The sequence below is a fragment of the Panthera pardus genome, unplaced genomic scaffold (assembly GCF_024362965.1).
Source record: "Panthera pardus isolate Hobbes unplaced genomic scaffold, ASM2436296v1 HiC_scaffold_25, whole genome shotgun sequence".
NCBI lineage: Eukaryota > Metazoa > Chordata > Mammalia > Carnivora > Felidae > Panthera > Panthera pardus.
The window spans coordinates 31411664-31432816 of NW_026526821.1; the positions used below are offsets into that span (position 1 = coordinate 31411664).

A 21153-nucleotide genomic window follows, 5' to 3' on the forward strand; every position below is an offset into this window, starting at 1 on the left:
CAGACCACTGCTACTTGTGTAGATAAAATTTTGCTAGAAAAAATTATAACGGGACACCTAGGTAGCTCGGTCGGTTGAGTGTACAACTTCGGCTCAGGTCATGATCTCATGTTCCGTGGGTTCAAGCCTCCATCAGGCTCTGTGCTGACAGCTTGCTCAGAGCCTGGAGCCTGCTTCGGATTCTGTGTCTTCTCTCTCTGCCCCTCCCCCACTCGTGCTCTGTCTCTCAAAAATAAATAAATGTAAAAAAAAAGATTAAAGAAAAAATTATACCAATGTGGAGAAGCCCTCTTTAACTTCATAGTCCTCAAGGAACCCATTTTACCAGGTGCTTGAATAAGTCTGCACTGTTTCACCAGTTTTACAATACTCACTGGGCAATACCATTCTCAATCCTCAGGTTGGTCAAATGCACTAAGGACACTATTAAGACTCAATCAGCAAAGTTTATAGAGACCTCCCATATCATCTTGGCCTAAAGCATTCCCACTGGCTGTTCTTAACTCAGATTCACCCCTTCGGAACTCACAGACTTTTACCCTTTGAGATAGTCAGAGAAGATCCAATGCACTTGGCCCCTGACTCCTTTGACCCACAATTAATAAAGATACACTTCGGGGACGCCTGGGTGGCTCAGTCAGTTTAGTGTGCGACTTTGGCTCAAGTCATGATCTTACAGTTTGTGAGTTCAAGCCCTGTGTCTGGCTCTGAGCCTGTCAGCTCAGAGCCTGGATCCTGCTTCGGATTCTGTGTCTCCTCCCTCCCTCCCTCGCACTCTGTCCCTCTCTGTCCCTCTCTGTCCCTCTCTGTCCCTCTCTCTCTGTCTCTCAAAAATAAACACAGACACAAAAAAGATATACTTCAATATTGTAAAGGCCTAACTGCTCCTACTAAAAATAACCAGAAGATTGATAGAGCAATTTCACCATGCACTCTTGAGAGATGAAGACAAGTATCACACCTTAATGCCTGGGTGGCTCGGTTAGGCATTCGAATCTTGGTCTCAGCTCAGGTGATGATCTCACAGTTTGTGAGTTAGATCCCCACATCAGGCTCTGTGCTGCCAGTGGGGAGCCTGCTTGGGATTCTCCCTCTCTGCCCCTCCTTTGCTCACATTCTCTCTCAAAATAAATAAATAAATAATTATTTATAATTTTTATACTATAAATTTTTTATAATATAAAAAAAATTTATAATTTTTATAATCAAAATTTAAAAAAAAAAGAGAAAAGCATCACACCTTGCAACTAGAGATTTTATCTATTAGAAAAGACACCTCCAGAAAGAGTCTCTTCAACTTCACTGGAAAGGCCCCTCTTACGTACTGCTAACCAACCCTTGTGCTGCCAAACTCCAGGGAATAGACTCTTAGATTCATGGACATGTTTAAAGAAAGCAAACTCTGAGTGGACCTACACACCATCTGATGACCTGAAAGTAAAGATTTCCCTGTATTGAAGCAGACAACATCTGAGGAGACAGCTTCCTCAAGAAGCCAGGTCTGTTAGAAGGCTCAGGATACAAAGTCTCTCTTTTTCATTTGGACTATTGTTAACCGACTCTGGATTCTTTTCCAAAACTCGTGGTTTCTGAATTTCAGTTTTACTGTACTATTGACACATTTGGTTAGAACAGTTTTCTTGAGATAACAATATTGTTTTAAAATGTCTTTGAAGTTTTGTTGTTTTGCAAAAAGCCCACCAACTGCTGCTTCATGCTTATACCTGCACTGTATCTTCCCAAATGTACTCGGTTAATTCTCAGATTCTCACTATTCTCCTTTCATGACTGCTCAACGGGTGACTCCTCATCTGCATAGAGGACTCTGGGTTTGCCTCTGGAGGGGGATCTTTTCTCCCCTAAACTGGAATGAGTGCCAATGAATATTTTTAGTTGGCTACTTTCAGATCTAGGATCCTGTTTTAGAACCACCACACAATTTGGAATTGTCACGTTACTTTTGATTCCATACTTGCTGCCTGTCAAACTTTTCTAACAACGTACCCAAGAAGAGATGATCTCCAACACTTACAATCGTGCTAAATATGGACTAGAAGTAGGAGGTACCTGATTGTTCTCCCTGCTCCTCCTCCTTGTTACTCAAATGTGACCTCAGATTTCCAATCCAAATAATTTCCCCCCAGTGTGGGACATTATACCCAGGAAAGGTCTTTCCTAGAACTGAGGGACAAAAGAATTAGAAAAATCAGACTCTTGATCAGCAATGCTTTTGGAGAAAGATCATGATCAAAAGGGGGAAAATGTGAAAATTTATAAAGGGAAACTCAATAAAGTGGAGTCAGGAGGCTAGAAAGGGAGCCAGTACCACTGAATGTCAATTGCAGGAAGAACTGTCAATTACAGCCCCCAACAGAAGAATCTCAACAGGAAAGAATCATCAATAACAGACCCCAACAGGGAAAGATGTACACTGCATCTCCCATAAAAAAATAAATAAATAAAATAACCACCCCCCTGGGACTCAGACAATGACAAACCCTTATGACCCTGGATTCCCACTTTTCTCCAATAGATTTTTCAAAACAACTCCCACCTTCCTCTTGTTTCTCTGTAAAATAACCTGTTCCTCCTTTATCTGCTGGGCATAGCTTGCATGTCCAAAGTTGCAAGTCTTGGTTATTCCAGAATATATCCATTTTTGCCGGTAAAGTAACTTTTATTTTTAAGATTAACACATCATACCTGCGCAATTATCTTCATAACCACCCTCCGAACTACTGGGTCCACACTTTACAAGAACCCAAGAAGGGAAAGGCCTGGTCTGGGTCCTGGAGCTTCTAAGATAGATGACAGTAGGGGTCAGAGCCCATTACACCCATGACAACGGAGCCCTCACCTTTATAACTCTACATTGCTTTCAGTGCCGCCACTAGAATAAACTGCTGATGCTGTTTTTAATAGGGAAAACAGAAGAGACAATTTGATTTCTTAAAAATCACCTTCTTTTAAAGCGTCTTACAAATGTATTAATATACATCGGAAGGATGCTTATAAAAAAGCTGGGTCACATTCCATTTTTTAGGCTGCGTTATCAATAGGTACACAGATACTCATTTTCTTGTTTATTAAATGAATGTGTTTTTTATACTCTTGTACCTATGCAGAGGCATCACAATAAAAAAGAACCCAGAGCCTGACCTGGGGAGCTATCTCTGAAACAGCTGGCAAGGCACCAGTCACCAGCCTGGCCCTCCATTATAAAGAAAAATACAAGGGTGCCTGGGTGGCTGAGTTGGTTGAGCGTCCGACTCGATTTCAGCTCATGATCTCGCAGTTCATGAGTTCGAGCCTTGACATGAGGCTCTGTGCTGACAATGTGGAGCTTGCTTGGGATTCTCTCCCACTTCCTCTGCCTCCCCCCACTCCCTCTCTCAAAATAAACAAACTTAAAACTAAAACCACACAGGTGATGACAGTTTAGCCAGATACCAACAAGTTCTTTTTGTTAGAAAAGGTTAGCTGTGTCTACGGACATACCACCCTGAACGCACCCCATCTCGTCTTATCTCGGAAGCTAAGCAGGGTCGGGCCTGGTTAGTACTTGGATGGGAGAAAAAGTTAGCTGTGAGTCAATTTTTTTTTTTTTTTGAATGTTGTGACTCTTCCAACTCCACAGTCTGTTTTGGAGCAAGTTAGCATCACAATCACTGATCTTCTAGAGGTAGATAAGCAACACAAATGCCATCAGACTTGTACCATCCAGCCTTCAATAAGCCTCCAGTGATCCTATTTTTTTAATTTCAGAAACTAAACATTGGTCTTTTGCTATTTGGAACAAAAAAATTACTACTTATTTTAATTGATTAGAATATGAATGGAGAAGTTATTTTTCTGTTGCTAAAACATTTTGCATTCAAAGAGGAAAAACAAGGTAATTTATTGCCCAAAATAAAATCTTCATAACCACAAATCTATTTTAAGCTATGTTTATTAAAAATTTAGAGTCAGAAGGGAAGCACAAAGGCAACTTCCATCAATGAAGATTAGTCAAGAAGAGAAAGAATGGAAATAACAGAAAAAAAGTAACAAAAGAAAAGCTTTAAAAGAACAGCTTATTTTCGGTTAAACTGAAATTATATATTTTGTCCTTTGAGAAATGCAAGTTGCACAATATGTATAGTATAATCCCATTTTTATTAAAAGTGTAATTATACAGAACATATTTGTGGACATAAGAAAGGGCTGGAAAGAATAAAGATCAAACTGCCTTGAAGTATAGGGGGTAAAAAAGGCTGTGTGACTTTCAAAATTTGCTTTATCCAATTCTGACAAGTTAGAATTATTTTCCAACACGTGTATGCTTCTTTTGTAAATCCTTTAAAACGCTAAAAATAAAAGAAAAAAAAGTAAGAAAAAAAGGTTTCCATGAGGGCAAAGCTGCAATTAACAAAATCACTTTAGCTGGAAATCAAGAGAAAAATTATAGAAGGGTGAGTCCAAGTACTATGACCCCATGAAGATTTGTTTTTGGAAAGTATTTTTTAAGCTGATTAGTACAACCAGTGTCTGGAAGGACTGGCTTTCTACTTCACTGGACGACTATCAGAGACCAAAACACAGAATTGGGTCATAAGTTTTAATATTGGAAAAATACAAATATATTTTTGAGAGGGGAATTAAGCAGGAGGAGCCGAACAGAAACAAGACTGAGTTATCAGGGCGCATCCTTGAACTTCTGTCCTGGCGCCAGCCAGCACCCCTCCCCTTCGTGTGCCACCACACTCGACATGAAGACCTGCCCTTTGCACGCAAGGTTACAAGGCTGAGATCAAAGCCCGGAGCCCTGTGAGCAGCTCAGAGGAAACGTCACTTAGGAGCTCAATGACGCACCACCTGACTGTCCCCCACAAAGGCCACTGTGAACGCACAAGAAAACATTCACAGGGCTTCTCTACATTCTTAATTGGGGCGTGCAAAGGTACTAAATGCTATGATTTTCAGGTTTTGATTTCACGGAGGAAAAAAAATCCAAAAAATTGGGGGAGGGGGAATAACATCCATATTCGTATAACTGTCATCTCTATATTTTAGCATTTCCTTAAAAAAGGATGTTAATACTTTAGAAGCAGGAAGGATATAGCCCTGGGGGCCAGTACCATTCACAGGCCAGAAACTAAGCAACCAAATCATTTTGTCAATTTAGTAAACGCCAAAAAAGCTGACAAATACCTACCTACCTAATTCAAAAAAGAAAAAAACGACTTCAATGAAAATTAAAATACCTGTGGAACAGGACAGCGAGTATCTTCTGAAAGCAAGGGCCAACACAAGATACTACATACCCTTCATGCTTCTACATGGAATTTGTATTTTTTAAAGGACTTAACAAAGGAAGCACATGTATGTACCCCAAAATCTAAATGAAATGGACAATTTTTTTAGGAAAAAAAAAATTTTAAGCCTGAATAACAGTAAACGAATAGACAAAATTAAAAAAGCAAAGACCTAGGCTTGAAAAAGGTGCCAGGCTCATACAAAATTCACAGGCCAGTTATATCCTATCCTTTCTGGTAAAGAAATAGGAAATGGGAAACCTTCCCAACTCCTTCTGGGAAAACTGACAAGCTAACAAAGAAAGCACAAGAGAAGAAAACTGTATGTTAACTTCATTTGCCAGTCCTAGATTTTTTTTTTTTAACGTTTGCAAATTTGACATGCAAAGAATGACATCTGGTTTCAATCTTGATTTCTTTGATCCATGTATCTATAGTTCTCTTATGAACTGTAAAGTGCCTTTTGTCCACTTTTTCAGTAGGCTTCCTTTTTTTTCTCATTCATTTGTAAGAGCTCCTTAACAAATTAAGGACATTAATTAACCCTTTGCCATGTTGCAAACATTTTCCCCAGAAAAAAATAAATGACTGCTTTTTCCTCTCTGTCACTTGAAATAAAGGATTTATTTATTTTTTTTTTTTTTTAATCTCTCTAAAGTCAAATCTAACATCTTTTTGCAATTGCTTCTAATACTTTCAGGCTTAGGAAGTCCCTCGTCATTCCAAGATCAGAGAAATATTCGCCTTCATTTTCAGCTAGATGTTTTTGGTCAAAATCATTTTAAAATGTTTGACATCCACCCCTTTAAAAATGTATATCCAATAAAATCACTGTTCTAAGAAAATACCTAGTGAGTACAATTATAGTCACTTTAGTTGTAGAACAAGTAAATGCCCAATATTTAAGGGCTGGCTAACTAAATGATGACAAGAAAATGCTTTATAATAAAACACTACACAGCCATTCAGGAAAACAGCCATGCTCTATTACTAAGGTGGGGGGGGGTGGGGGGGGGGAGGTCAGAACATACCCCATTTTTATATAAAAACTACACTTATGTGGTAAACCAGGCAGTCTAAATACTCTCCCTAAATATTAACGGTGATCCTCCCTGGGTGTCACATTGCATGTGAGGTCTTTTTTTCTTTAACGTTTAGTTATTTTTGAGACAGAGAGAGACACAGCATGAACAGGGGAGGGGCAGAGAGAGAGTGAGACACAGAATCTGAAACAGGCTCCAGGCTCTGAGCCGTCAGCACAGAGCCCGAAGCGGGGCTCGAACTCACGGACCGCGAGATCATGACCTGAGCCGAAGTCGGACGCTCAACTGACTGAGCCACCCAGGCGCCTCGAGGTCTTATTTCTTTATGCTTTTCTGTTTCACATTACTAATGAACATGTATTTGTGATTAGGGGGGGAAAAAAAAAAAAGGCTTGAAATTCAAGAATACACATACAAAACAAGATAATTTTGCCCACATGCTTAAGTTGCAACTGTCTTTAAAAAAAATTAAAAATGCCTTTCACTTAACATATTTAATCCCATATTACAAATAGGATAATAATGACTTCATTCAAGAAGAATGGAGGCTTGCCAATCTTCCTAATTACCCAAAGATCTAAGGAGCAATGTCTGATCTATGTTCCTGGCAAAATGACCAAATTAAAAACACAGCCCAATGACAATTATCAGTGGTAATAAGTCAAGCTCAGCTAACACAAACGGTTCCATTTTCCCCTAATAAACTGTGCCTTAGTGCGTGAACAAGTACTGTGCTTCCCTTCAGACTGGATGTGCCTGTATCTTCTAATGACCCAACCTCTCTCTGAAACCCCCTATTCTCTGCCTGTTGGTGCCGGGTGTTCCTTAAGCCAGCCAGCCTTGACCGCTCAAAGGGACTCCCCTGCTATCGCTCCTCCCCTATCGCTCCTCCCATCCTGTACCCATTTCTGGGGCCGCATCACTGTGGAAGACAGGAATAATTTGGGGGCAGAACCAGGAGTGTGGGTGAAGAGGGATGACAAGGTTCTCCAGGAACCTTGCTAACCCCAAAGCTAATTCCAAAACTCCCTAAAACTTCTCCAAAGTGTCTAAGAATGATAACAGATAATGCCTGTAATCAGATTAAAGTAAATCAGGGTCAGAATCCTGAACTCAGAACCAGGGAAGACCTGTGGAGATGGTGATGCCAGGGTCCCAGCCAGGCTACTTCTTCCCAGGTGTGCCTCAGTACCCTGCCCAAGATGGTGCTCGATAAAGGTGGGTGGGAGAACGAACACAAAAGGTAAATGAGAAATCCCACAGACCCACCAGCCAAGGGCAGTAAGGGACACAGAGGGGAAGCAGAGACACAGGCCCAGAGAGAAGCAGAACAGATCCCAAACCAGTCTCATTTCTCAGTAGAAACTGTGGGGAGGCACAGAACGCACCCAGCACCTGCTCTGAGCCCTTGCCACAGGTTATTAACTTTCTGCCCACAACTCCACGGGTTAACAAGACTAATACTACAAACTAGTTAGGACAAGTGTTTCCAGAGACCTGGAATACAAAGGAAGTCTGTATTTTGGAAAAAGCCTAAAGGATATAATTAGAAAGAGTCACTTGAGGCTATTATTTAAGTATGATGCAAAAGTCTCAATTTTTTAATAGTACTGGACTTAAAAAGGAATTAAAGCACAGGAGCTCCATCAACCCCAAACAGACATCATACATACCCAAAGGGAAAAAGCACTAACCACCAAAAGTGTCGAAATATTTTTTAATTTGAGTGGAAAGCTCCTAAGTGACATCTAGCCCCACTTTCTGGCTGTTTAGAATAACAGCACCCAACTGCCAGGTGATCCCACTTAAAGTTCTCATTTATTGGGACAAGGATGTTGAAAAATCTCCAAGTTCATTTTTAACTTTTTAAAATTCAGCTGATTATTCTCCTCATACTTTGACAGGCAGATGTGAAATCTAAAAAAACTTATTTTAGGCAAAATCATATCCTGACAGATTTTTATTCATCTTCAAGAAAAATATTTCATTTGAAACTTTCAAGTCTGAAAAATGAGATTTTTATTTTGAAAACGGAAGCCCCCAAAATGATCTACAAGTAAAACTTCTTGAACGTATCATAAAATTACAAGACAAAATGGGAAACATATTTGCAACATTAATTAAAGTGCTAATATCCTGGTTGTAAAAAGAACTGCTATAAATCACCAGGAAAAAGATGAACACAAAACTAGAAAAATTGGTAAAGGAAATAAATAAGCCGAACAAAATACAAATGGCCCAAAACCTAACGAAGAAGTGTTCAAACTCCAAGTTATCAAAGAAAAGCAGAATAGACAATGATTCTATTCTCCGGCCAAATTGGTAAGAAAGAAAAAAGAAAAGGAAAGAGAACAGGAATGTTCAACTATGGCAATAATTCCCAGTCCGTTAACCTGGATGCATCTTATGTATGTAACAAAGCCTTAAAAAATGCAAATGATGTCCCTTCCAAAAAGTAGTCTAAAGAAATAATCTGAAAAATGCACACAGATTTCCATACAAGGCTGTTCACTATTGTATTATGTTCCCCACAGCAAAAAACGGCTCATAAGCTAAATGCCCAACAATAGAAGGATTTGTCAAATAAAACATGATGCATTCAGCACAAATGAGCTGTTAAAAGCCATGTTTTAAAGGGCTATTTAATGATTTAGTCATATGCTTAAAGTACATTGCTAAACAAAAAAAGAAATTGGTTTAAAAAGGCCCCGTATCTCTACTTTAAAATACAAATATGCATGTGCGCTTATAAGTACACAAACAAGAAAATTTTACTTTCAAATAAACCAGAAAAAAATTCAAATGAGTAAAATAAGCTAGTTTGTGTGTAAGTGTTTTCACCACAGTCCTAATTTCCCTTAATATTCTAAGACAGGACACCAGTTCCACTTCAGATGGCGTTTCAGTAATTCTGACCATAGCTTTATACACTTCCAACCAAGAAGTAATTCTAGCCAAGAGCTTCAGTGTTCTTTAAGGGACAATCCCTAAAATAGCTGTGCATTTCCTCCATATTCTTCTCAGATCAGTCCATTTCCAAAGGCAAAAGACACAAAAATTCCTGAGAAATGACCCTTTCCAGGGACTGCTCTATTCTTGCTCTCTATACAGACCAGAGACAACTACCCACACTGAGAAGTCCAAAGCAAAATGATTTCATTTCTCCAGAGGACAATGTTAGCGAGCAGATTAAGAAAAAGTACACAGACCTAACACATTCCTCACCTAAGTGACCAAATGTTTCACGCATGTGGCTCTGCAGCTATAGTATGCACATTCCCATACCGTAATATGTTCAGCCAACTATGCACAGGCTTTAAAAGGGGTATCTATATGCACTTCAGTTCTCTTACTGCAATGGTTCTCAACCCTGGCTGCACACTGGAATCACCTGGGAGAATTTTTTCTCTTAATCTCAACACTCAGGCTGGACTCCTGATCAAGGGCACCTCAGCCTCTGGGATGAGACCACGTGGATATAAAGTACTCTGGATGATTCCAATTTGCTGTCAAGGTTGAGAACCATTGACTTGAAGCAGGTTTTTCAAATAATAGATAATAAACCCATGAACAAAATTAAAAAAATGGAATGGACTAGATAGGCTAGAATATCTGGATACATGCTCCTAGTGCAAATAGATATTATCTCATGAAATTTTTCTGTTAAAAATATGTAGTTCTTGGCAATACTACCCAGACTGATCTACAGATTCAATGCAATCACTTATCAAAATCCCATCTGCCTTTCTGGCAAAAATTGACAAACGAATCCTAAAATTCAAATAAAAATGCAAACGACTCAGAATAGCCAAAACAGTCTTGAAAAAGAACAAAACTGGAGGACTCACGTTTTCTAATTTCAAAACTAAATACAAACCTATACTAATTAAGACATGCTGGTAGAAGGATGGACAGACAGATCTATGGGGGTAGAATGGAGAATACAGAATAAACCTTAACATTCATGGTCAGGTGATTTTCAACGGTGCCAGGACAATTCAATGAGGAAAGAATGGTCTTTTCAACAAACGGTGCTGAGAGAACTGGAAATCACCATAAGTGAATGAAGTTGGACCCCTACCTCACACCATATACAAAAATTAACTCAAAAGTGATCAAAGATCTAAATCCAGAAGATAAAACTCTTGGGGCACCTGGGCGGCTCAGTCAGTTAAGCATCCAACTTTAGCTCAGGTCATGATTTCACAGTTCAGGAGTTGAGTCCTGCATCGGGCTCTATGCTGTCGATGCAGAGCCCACTTCATACCCTCTGTCTCCCTCTCTTTTTGCCCCTCCCCTGCTTGCTTTCAAAAATAAACAAACATTAAAAATAATAATAAAAGATAAAGCTCTTAGGGGCACCTGGCTGGCTCAGTCAGAAGGGCATGTGACTCTTGATTTCAGGTTCCTGCGTTCAAAACCCACATCAGGTGTAGAGGTAACTTTAAATAAATTAATTAATTAATTAAATAAAACTCTTAGAAAATATAGGGGTAACATACAAGATATGGTAAATCTTTGTGACTTTGTGATTTAGGGCTAGGCAATGGTTTCTTAGATATGACATATTAAAAAAAATTTTAAAAAGAACAAAAAAAATAAGTGAGACTCCAACCAGAATTAAAAACTTTTGTGTTTCGGGGCACCTGGGTGGCTCAGTCGGTTAAGCATCTGATTTCAGCTCAGGTCATGATCTCAGTTTGTGGGTTCGAGCCCCGCGTTGGGCTCTGCGCTGAAAGCTCAGAGCCTGGAGCCTGCTTCCGATTCTGTCTGCTCAGCCTATCTCTCTGCCTCTCCCCTGCTCATACTCTGTCTCTCTCTCTCTCTCTCTCTCTCTCTCTCTCTCAAAAATAAACATTAAAAAAAGAAAACAAAAAACTTTTGTGTTTCAAAAGGACAGAAATACAAAGTAAAAGGACAATCCATAAAATGGGGGAAATTTACAAATTATATATCAGGTAAGAGACTGGTACCTAAAACCTATTAATAAAACGACAATGACCCAATTAAAAAGTGGGCAAAGGATTTGACAGACATTTCTCTACAGAGGACATATAAATGGCCAATAAGCACATGAAAAGATGCTCCACCTCATTAGTTATTAGGGAAATGCAAATAAGATCCACAACGAGGTAACACTTCAAACCCAATAGAATGAGTATAATCAAAGAGACAATGACAAGTGTTGGTGAGGATGTGGAGAAATGACAACTGTCAGACTGCCGACCCACCTACTTCGGAAAAGTCTGTTAGTTCCTGAAGATGTTGAACACAGAATCACCGTACGACCCAGTACTTCCACCCTTTGATATTTATCCAAAAGAACTGAAACATGATCACACAAAAACCTGTACAGAACATTCACAGAAGCATTATTCATAACAGCTACAATGCAGGAACACCCCAGATGTCCATCAACTAGTAAACAATACAGCAGTGATACATGCCACAACATGGATAAACCATAAAAACATGCTAAAAAACAATCACAAAGGACACATAGGTAGGATTCCATTTATATGAAGTATCCAGATAAAGCAAATCCATAGAAATAGTGTAGGTTAGTGGTTGCCAGAGGCTGAGGGGAGAGAAGCATGGGGAGCCACCACTGAAATAGGCACGCGGTTCCTCATAGGAGGATAAAAACGTTCTGAGAGAGCAGTGGGTTACATACAACTCAGTGAATATACTAACACAACAGAACCATATCCTTTAAACAGGTGAGTTTTACGGAATAATAATTCAATAAAACTTTTTTTTTTGAAGGTTCCTCTGTGTCAAGAGTTTCCTCCCCATCATTCGCTCCTTACCATAACACAGTATGGATAAATAACCTCTCAAACTCACAAGCAGAGCCATGTACAGATTTCACGACCAGATCACAAAATCAATGTAGAGCACCACAACGAATTTTTTCATGAAATAGGAATACAAAATTTCAGAATACACAGCATACAAGGTTATGCGTGTTTTTTTGTGAAACTTTGAGATGCACACAAGCATACTTGATGTATATATACTTATCAATGAAAAGGAGTCAAAGCTGTCTGGAAAACAGGAGTTGACTGACACCTGACACCAATTCAAAAAAACAAAAAAACAAAAAAACAGGAGATCTTAGAGTTGAAAACAGAAAGTGAAGAAAAAGTTGAAGCCATTTTGGAGCAGCACCCTAGGCACTGAACTAAATGCTAGAAAAAGAGTTGGACCCCGTCTGCTTTTACTGCCCAAGTAATAAGACTCCCTACCCCACCCACCTGCCAGGGCCTCTCAAGGGGTTCAGAGCAGCATCTGGGACCACTGGTAGGGGAGTCCACAGCAGACCCACAGGGAGCTCAAGGGGTGAGGGTGCAAACCCATCATTTAAGAAGGCAGGGGGGGGGGGGGGGGCGCGCAGCACACACAGGCTGCAGGATGGGCAGCCTAGACATGGGCCTGAACTCACAGTGGGTGTCAGGAGGCAGGTGCAAAAGGCAGAACTTCAACAGAAGAGGCAAATCGACATTGCTAGAGTATTCAGTGTATCTTCACAAGGATGAAAGAGTAAAGGAAGGGAAACAAGAACCCACAAATACTTCTCGAAGGGAGAGCACATTTTCAAAGCCTGTGGGTCAGAATCCCAGACACAAAAGATGCCAACAGCTGCACAATACGACAGCATGGTTAGAAAATAGAAGCCCTTGGGATGAACCTGAAGGAAAGATATAACTCATATAATTTCTCCTGGCAAGAAATTTGAGGTCATCCTCAAATCAGCAGGGAAACTGAACTTCTTTGGAGAATTACCACAATAACAGGGACAGGGACAGAGACGACTGAGGATTTTTGTGGTGTACAAAATTCCAGGGTCAATGTCAAGGTGACAAACTGTTCATTCAAAACCATTATGTATAAATACTGCAATTTAGTGAAAAAGACCTTTAAAATAGGACACTTCTTTAATATCATTAAAGACTATATACAACAACGCATTCCAGTAAAAATTGACTAAAAGGACTGTTACATTAAAACATGTTCTAGGTGCGCTTTGGTGGCTCAGTTGGTTAACAGTCCGACTTCGGCTTAGGTCAGGATCTTGCGGTTCACGAGTTCGAACCCGGCATCAGGCTCTGTGCTGAGCGCCTGAAACCTCCTTCAGATTCTGTGTCTCCCTCTCTCTGCCCCTTCCCCGGCTCGCACTCTGGCTCTCTCTCAAAAATAAACATTTTTTAAAAAATCTGTAAGTACTCTACAATTTATTAAGAAAAATGTGTAAGAAAAAAAAAATCCAAATGACCATATTATTGCCTAAGAAACTCAAGAATCAACTGAAAAATAACAACAGAGTTTGGTTAAGTACAACAGCAGACACACTGCCATTTCATTTTCGTCACAGATACACAGAAGGACATGCGTCTGTCCCCCGTGCCTCTGGGACAGGCCAACAGACTGTGGGAGCAAATACTGCTACTTCCAAGCCTAGCCTGTGAAACAATCTTCCACGCAAAGAATTCCACAGCAAACTTAGAGGCCACATTATGAAGTCAGCAGTAAGATGGAAGGAGCCTAGATCCTTAACTCGCCACACTTGAGGAAAACAACCCCAAAAAATGTAAGAAATAACTTTACTTTGTTAGAATACATATAGCACATATAGAACACACATAGCATAACCACCCTGAGTTAATACAGGTGGTTGGTCAGAACAATTCACTATTATAAAGATGACAAGTCTCCCCAAATTAATTTACATACATTTAATAAAATGTCCCATTATTTTGAAACCCTAAACTGAAAAATACAGGAAAAAAAAATTGAGTATAGGCACTATCAGACAGCAAAGCCTACTATTAAGTAATTGTAACGATGAAAATAGCTAGGTCATGGCAAAGGAATAGACAGATAAATGGAACAAAAGAGTAAGTCCCACAACAGATCTCCAGATTCAGCATATGATTAAGGTGTCATTTTAACTTAATAAGGATGAATTAATGAATAAATGGTGCTAGGAAAAATGTAGAGAAAAAATAATCCTTACTCCATGCCACACTCCAATAGTTATTAAATTATAGCCACATATTTTTCAAAAGAATGAAGACACATATAAAGGAATATTAAAATCTCAGGATAGAGAAGGCACAAGAAAGAAAAAGACTGACAGATCTGAATTCAAAGCATAGACAAATATTTGCAACTTTATGACAAAAAAATGCAAATCTTAATGGCTTATTTCTCAAACAGAGTGAAGCAGGATTAAAATAACATATCCAGTAGCATCAACTTTACTCAAAGATTAAGGACAAAAAATGTTTCATATTAAACCAAGCACTGATGTTTCTGGAATAGAATAAAAAATTCACGTTATTTTTAGATAAAACAGAAGACTTAAAAGAAGCGTCATGCGTGTTATACTCCCTAACACTTCAAAATATGCATATATTCCCCATATCATACTTTTGTGGAATAATTTGCGAATCAATGTCTTAATATATGAAGAGCTCTTGATAAAATATGAATTCAATAGAAAATATTCAGCACTGATCTCATACATCCATACTGTGAAGCAGAGGTAATCAAACTTTTTCTATAAAGGGCCAGACAACAATTATTTTAGGCCTGCAGGTCATATGGGGTCTTGAACCCACTGTGTTTCAATAAAACTTGATTTGCACAGGGGCCAGTGGTTCTCCCACCAGCAGCATCCTCATCACTGGGAACTGGTTAGAAATGCAACTTACTGGGCCCCACCTCCAGACCTTCTGAATGAGAAACTCTCCGGTTTGAGTTCAACATGTTAGACAGGGAAGAGATTGCACCCCCAGCCAGTTAATTTGCCTTTGGTGACAACAAATGATTTAGCCAGCACCGAATAGGGAACAAGAAAGCCAAAGCAACGGGAGGCTGAAATTCCAACTACAGTAGCAATGTATGAGAAACAGCATTTCCCGCAGTGCTCTCCATCAGAAGGGGGGAGGGGGGGAGATGGGGTATCTGGTGGCTCAGTGGGTTGGGCATCCGACTTCGGCTCAGGTCATGATCTCACAGTTCATGAGTTTGAGCCCCACGTCAGGCTCCGTGCTGACAGCTCAGAGCCTGGAGCCTGCTTCGGATTCTGTGTCTCCCTCTCTCTCTGCCCCTCCCCCATTTGTGCTCGCGCTCTCTCTCTCTCTCAGAAATAAACATTTAAAAAAATTTTTTTAAAGAAAAGAAGGTGGAGAAGACCATCCAGAGTCCTAATACGAAGACCTCCTTGATGAAGTGATGCTCCGGGATGAAAAAGCTAATGCAAGTTTAATAAAATGAAGCTGGTGGCAAAGGGCTACTGCCTCAAAGAGAGACCATGTAAAAGCAAGGTGCATGTGTTGGGGGAGGGGGGCTATGGAAAATTCCTACAGGAAATGATGAAGGAATAGAAGGAGCGAAGGACCCAAGCTGGGGTACACAGAGGAAAATACCATAGCCAGGAATGAAAAACAGGCCAGGTAAGAGGAAGGCAGGAAAAAGGAAGAAGGATCCAGATCTTGGCATCCTCAGCTGTATAGCAGAAACAAGAGTTAATACCTAGTTCATAGGGCTGCTGTGATAAAAGGGCATTAGTGAACACAGGAGGTGCTAGGCGGAGCACCTGGCACCCACCACCAGCTTCTTTGCCCTCTTCTAGGCCAACAGGAACTTGAAAACCCAGAGCTTCAGACAAGACCAGGGAATGGCATAATATCTCAGAGGGCCCCACGGATAACTGGAGCTTAAGAGCAGAAACCGAGACCCAAGAGTTCATTCTGGTAAATTAACCAAACTCCAGTTTCTTCATCAATAAAATGAAGCCCGGACAGAAGCACTCCGCCTGCCAGTTGCTGGGACTAACGATAATGACCTCAAGTGCTCAGCACCTAACCGATGCATACTGGCGCTGTCGTTACTGCACTGGCCCTATCTCATGGGGCCCACCGTCTAGTCTTTGTTGGGTCTTCTCTACCACCTGGAGAGGCTCCTAGAGGGGAAGTGCATTTTATTAAACTGAGCTCACACTCGACTGAGAAGATGGGGGGATTTGGCTGTGTAAGATTCACACTGAGAGTGAACTGAGAGGTGGCCGTCCAGAAGGGTGAGTCTCCACCAGAAACTCACTAAGATGCCCTAGGACAACTGACACCAGGGTGCCACTTCGGGCAAAACCTATGAGAAGAACTGTATATGAAGAAGGCTTTCCTGACTAGAGAAAACCATGGTTTGGGGCAGCCAGGCAAGCAAAGGCCCAAGGCCACTCTGATGTCCTTACAGAGGGACAGACTCCCGGAGGCTGCACAGAGAGTATTATGCATCAATAAGAACTGGGAGTCCAGACAATGGCCAACAGAAAGTGGCTTTGGGCTGCAACCTAAAGCTACTCAATAGTTCGTGACCGTGAGAACACTTGATTTAAATCGCAAATATGATCCTCTGTGAAATTATACACTGTCCACGACTGTGTTCACTACATGTAAACACTCAGAGGTTTCCCTACAGAGCGTATGTGCAGATCGTGCCTGCCACACTCCCTGGGATACAGGAATTTTCAAAGGTCATTTTTTATGAATCCAGATCTTTGCTTTTTGTGCTATCTTTAGATGCTAGGCCTGCATAACATGTAACCCCACTGAAGCAGCGCAAGAAATGGCTCTTGAATAAATAAGATGGAACTCTCCTTCGTAAGTAAACGTTCAGAGGGCGTTAGAGGCCACCTACACCTGAAGACTTGCTGAGGTCACAGGAGAGAATTAAAACGAAAGGTAATGAGGAGTTCTCAAGAAGATTTACATTTCCATGGAGGAGCCCCCCCAAAGCATGCACCCTCTCCCTTTATGACTGCATTTGGGTTTGTCAGTTTAGTGTGACAACTTAACCTGAGAAGGAGCTATACCAGCTCCTCAGCCATCACCGACATCTCGGTCCCTTTCATTCTAAGTGCTCAGGCCAGACCCTGGGCATTGCCCCCAACTTTCTTTCTGGCCTATCGGCAATTTCCTGGGCCCCACCTCAGAATCCCATCATTTTTGAATACCCTCTGGCTACCCTAGTCTAACCACCACCCTCAGCCCTGCACTAGCAGGTCACACAGCTGCCCTGCCCTCCTTGCTTCTAGTTGATTCTCAAACAGCAACAACCAGCATGTCCCCGTTAAAAGCTATGTCAGCCCATGTCCCCTCTACTCAAAACCCTCCAAAGGTTTCCATTCCCCTCAAGGTAAAGTCCACAGACCTCACTATGTGTCACATGGCCTTACAAGATCCAACTCCCAAGATCTCTTTGACCTCAAAACCAAATGCTCTCCTCCTGCCTCAGGGCCTTTGCATCTGCTGTGGCCTCCACTGGGAATGCTCCTCCCCCAGATATCATATGACTCACTTCCTCCTGTCTTCACTCAAAGGTGACTCAGGCCTTTCCTGTCTATCCTTCCAAAGTTTCAGCTCCCACCCTAAGTCTTAATGCCCTCAATCCTGCCAGATTCTTCTTCAGGGCACCAGATCTCATGGTCTGCCTCCTCACCAGTGTGTGAGCTCCATGTGGGCAGAGAATCTCCAAGGAACCATCCAAAACACCAAAAACATTGCCTGGCACACAGCAGGCTCTCAATAAATGTATTAATTATGTGCAAGTCCTATGAAAAGTATAAGATGGAAGCAAACCTCAGTCATTCGAGAGTCAACAATCTAGACCCTGTGACAAAATAACAGGCTAGAAATAGAAAAGCCGGGGAGAAAATCGAAGACAGTGCCATAAAGCACACACAGGGCTCATTTAAATCCCGCGTCAGTAACACACAGCCTAACCTGGAGCAGGAAATGTTCCCCAGCAAAATAAAAAGCCCAGACAGGCAGCCCTCTGAGAAGAGAGTAACTACAAGAACAGCAGGGAGTAAAAATGAATTAATGAGGTTATCTGGTATTGGGAACCGACTGGCGTGTTGGGAATTTTATAGGCAAGGCCTGGAAACAGGTCAGGGAAGGACTATAAAATGTTTAAATTAAAAAAGCCTAAGAGGATTAAACAAAAATAAGTTTTTAAAAAGCTTTCATTTACAAGTACAAAGCACTATGTAATTGCAAATTATGACTGCTGACTTTTAATTCCCTTAAGCAAAATGGGAAAATTCCTCAAGCTACCAGTGGTGCCAGAAAGGAGTCCCCAAAAGGATCCCAGATTTGTCTTTAGAGACACTGAATAGGATGGCAATGGCCAAATCAGGATTTCCAATATCCCAGACCTTAGGCTCCTTGAGGGCAAAAGACTGGGGTTTCATTCAACAACGATTTGTTCAAACAGCACCTGGCACCAAATTAGCAGCTGGGCTAATGGAAGGCTATGGGAGGCTGCTCCTGAGATACCTAATTTCTGCCATGCTAAGACCTCTGGCCTTTGCTACACAAACGCCACTGGCAGTGTGGCATGAAACGTAGCAAAACCTCCTACAATATTCTAGCCAGGTGCTTTCATAAACATTTCTGAAACATCCAGACATTAAAACTCAGCTTAATTAACTTTGCCACAGTCAAAAAACACGACTACTATGCAACCGTGTGTGTGGGGGGGGGAGACAATATGTAAAGTTGTTGAAATACCTCTTTTCTTAAAAAAAAAAAAAAAAAAATCACCCCCCACTCGGAGCAAAGAAACCAAGAGAAATGCCCTGGATTTCAAAGAAAGGAGCCAGTCGCCATTTTGACAAAGGAAATGGTCTAGAAAGCAGATAGCTCATGTTCAGGCCGTCAGGTGAAACAGGTAGCTGGCTGGACACACCTGCTCATCTCCTTTAACTAACAGGTGTGCCACGAGGACTTACACGGCACACCCACTGCTAACCATTAAAAGGCTGGTGCCCAAAAGCCATGACATTTTGGACAAGTGCAATGATCCTGACAGAGTCAACCATAACCCCTTCCAGAATTCAGAATTTCTGAGCTGAAAGGCCCTTTCTAAATCTCACCAGATTCAAACACCTTCAGGGCCATCCAGGGAAAGTCCTGTGCAAAGGTGCAAAGGCAGGTGGACACAACTGGAAATGGGGAGGCCCCTGCCCAACAGAATTCAACTACAAAAAACAGAAATAAAAAAGCTCCAGCTACCCTTGATTCTTGTCTCAGGCTTTAGAGAGGAAGAACTGGCCGGGAGAAGTCACATGGCCAATTAATGACAGCTCAAACCAGACTGCCTCGGGACTCCCGGTCTCCTGTCCTCGCACATCCCAGCCTTCTCAGCACACCCAGATGTCAGCAGGGACAGCATCTTCCCCCTCCCATCTTCCAGCATTGCAAGAATAAAAGTAACAGCTCCAGCTGAAGCCCCAGACCCAGAAATCCCTTATGGGTGACTTTCTTCCACCTGCAGTTGCCCTCATTTACCCTTTGCCCTGACAATCAAGAATTTCTCATCAGTCATGTTTAAAACCCCCAGCCTGTAGGCCGAGTTCCTGTCAGCTATCCATTCAAGGGTACATCAAGAGTCAAAAGGAAGGAGAAAATTCTGAGCCCTTAAAGTAGTCACACTGGAAAAGCTCAATTCCTCCTTCCAGCAAGGCAGCCAACAAGGGGAATCCGCGACCCCCCGGGAAACAGGCCGGGGAGAAAGGCCCTGGGGTCGGGGCAGAAGCTTCTAAAATTACTTGGCGCAGCCTTTGTAGGAGGGAAGAAAGCAAAAAATGTACAAGGCACCCCCCCGCCGCCCTCTTGATGGCCCTGAATTCCGGGGGGCGCGGGGATGCCAGCCGCACCTCCCGCGGAGGGATGAAGGGGCGAACGACCCCAGGACGCTCGGGCCGAGGGCCCGGCAGGAAGCGGCGGCAACGGCCAGTCCGGTCCCCGGGGACCCACTTGCCTCCCCGCGGCGCGGCCTGAGGGCCCGAGCGCGCTGAGGCTCGCGCGGCGGGCAGGGTGAGCGCCCGGGGGCCGGGCCGGGTCCGGTGGGGCGGCGGGGACTGGGGGTCGCCGGGCATCCACGGGCCCCGCGGCCAGGCTGGCCCGCGGGTGCGGGGACCCGGGGGAAGGGCCGAGGCTGGGGGGGCGCAGGCCGCGCCGCGGGGCCGGTGACAGCGCTCGGGGGCCGTGCCAGGCCGGCCTCGTGGGCGCGGCGGGCACCTCGCGGCCGGGCCCGGCAGGTGCGGTTCGCCGGCCGGGCAGGGGGCGCGACGGCCCGACTCTCACCTGGCTGCAGCTCGCTGGGCTCCCGTCCTGCCGCCGCGCCTCGGCGCCGCAGTGCCCGCCGCCGCCTCCGGTCCCCGCGACAGCCGCCTGCAAAATGGCGCCGCGGAGGGGCGGGCCGGGGGCGGGGAGCCGCGGAGTCGCCCGCCCCCGCGCCGGCCCGGGACCCACCTCCCTCTCCGCCCCAGACCCCCGCCCGCCGTCCTCCCCCCAGGGGAGGGGCCGCCCCCCTCTCTCGCTGGGCCCCGGGTGGGGCAGCCGGCTCCCTGCAGCCGCCCCCCGCGGCGTTCCCTGCGCCCCCCCCCCCACCCCCGGTCCCTTATAGTTCCTTCCCCTGCGTGAAAATCGCCCCCCTTCTCGCGCCTTCCCGCCACACCTGCTCCTGGGGCCCACCTGGAAGGCAGAGCGCTCGCCCGGAGTCTCCCCCTCTTGGCGCCCCCCATTTACCCGGCCTGACACTGAGCCCTGTCATCGCTGCGGGAAGATAATCGTGCAGTTTGCGCGGTGCATTGGGCTCAGGGAGCCGGAGGTTTCAAGCCAATTTCACCGTTTCTCGGGTCAGGTTTTTTAACTTAACTGGAGGAGAGGTCCTCATTACATGAGGCAGACACGGTAATACAGACCGACATTTCTCAGACTCGACTACCCTGGGGATCGTGTTTA

At 43.2% G+C, this 21153-nt stretch overlaps 1 protein-coding gene across 7 annotated transcripts in view; it reads right to left on the minus strand.

Annotated features, from left to right (window-relative positions):
• The window catches only part of SLC23A2 (solute carrier family 23 member 2), a 132908-nt gene extending 112303 nt beyond the window's left edge, over nucleotides 1-20605 (minus strand). For 5 of the 7 annotated variants that reach the window (XM_019462596.2, XM_019462600.2, XM_019462592.2 and 2 more), the window contains exon 1: nucleotides 20494-20605. The gene's annotated coding sequence lies outside the window, so the exon portion shown is untranslated. The remainder of the gene's footprint in view (nucleotides 1-20493) is intronic. The other 2 variants (XM_019462593.2, XM_019462597.2) reach the window with 2 other exon arrangements.
• Between the last annotated feature and the right edge of the window lie 548 nt (nucleotides 20606-21153).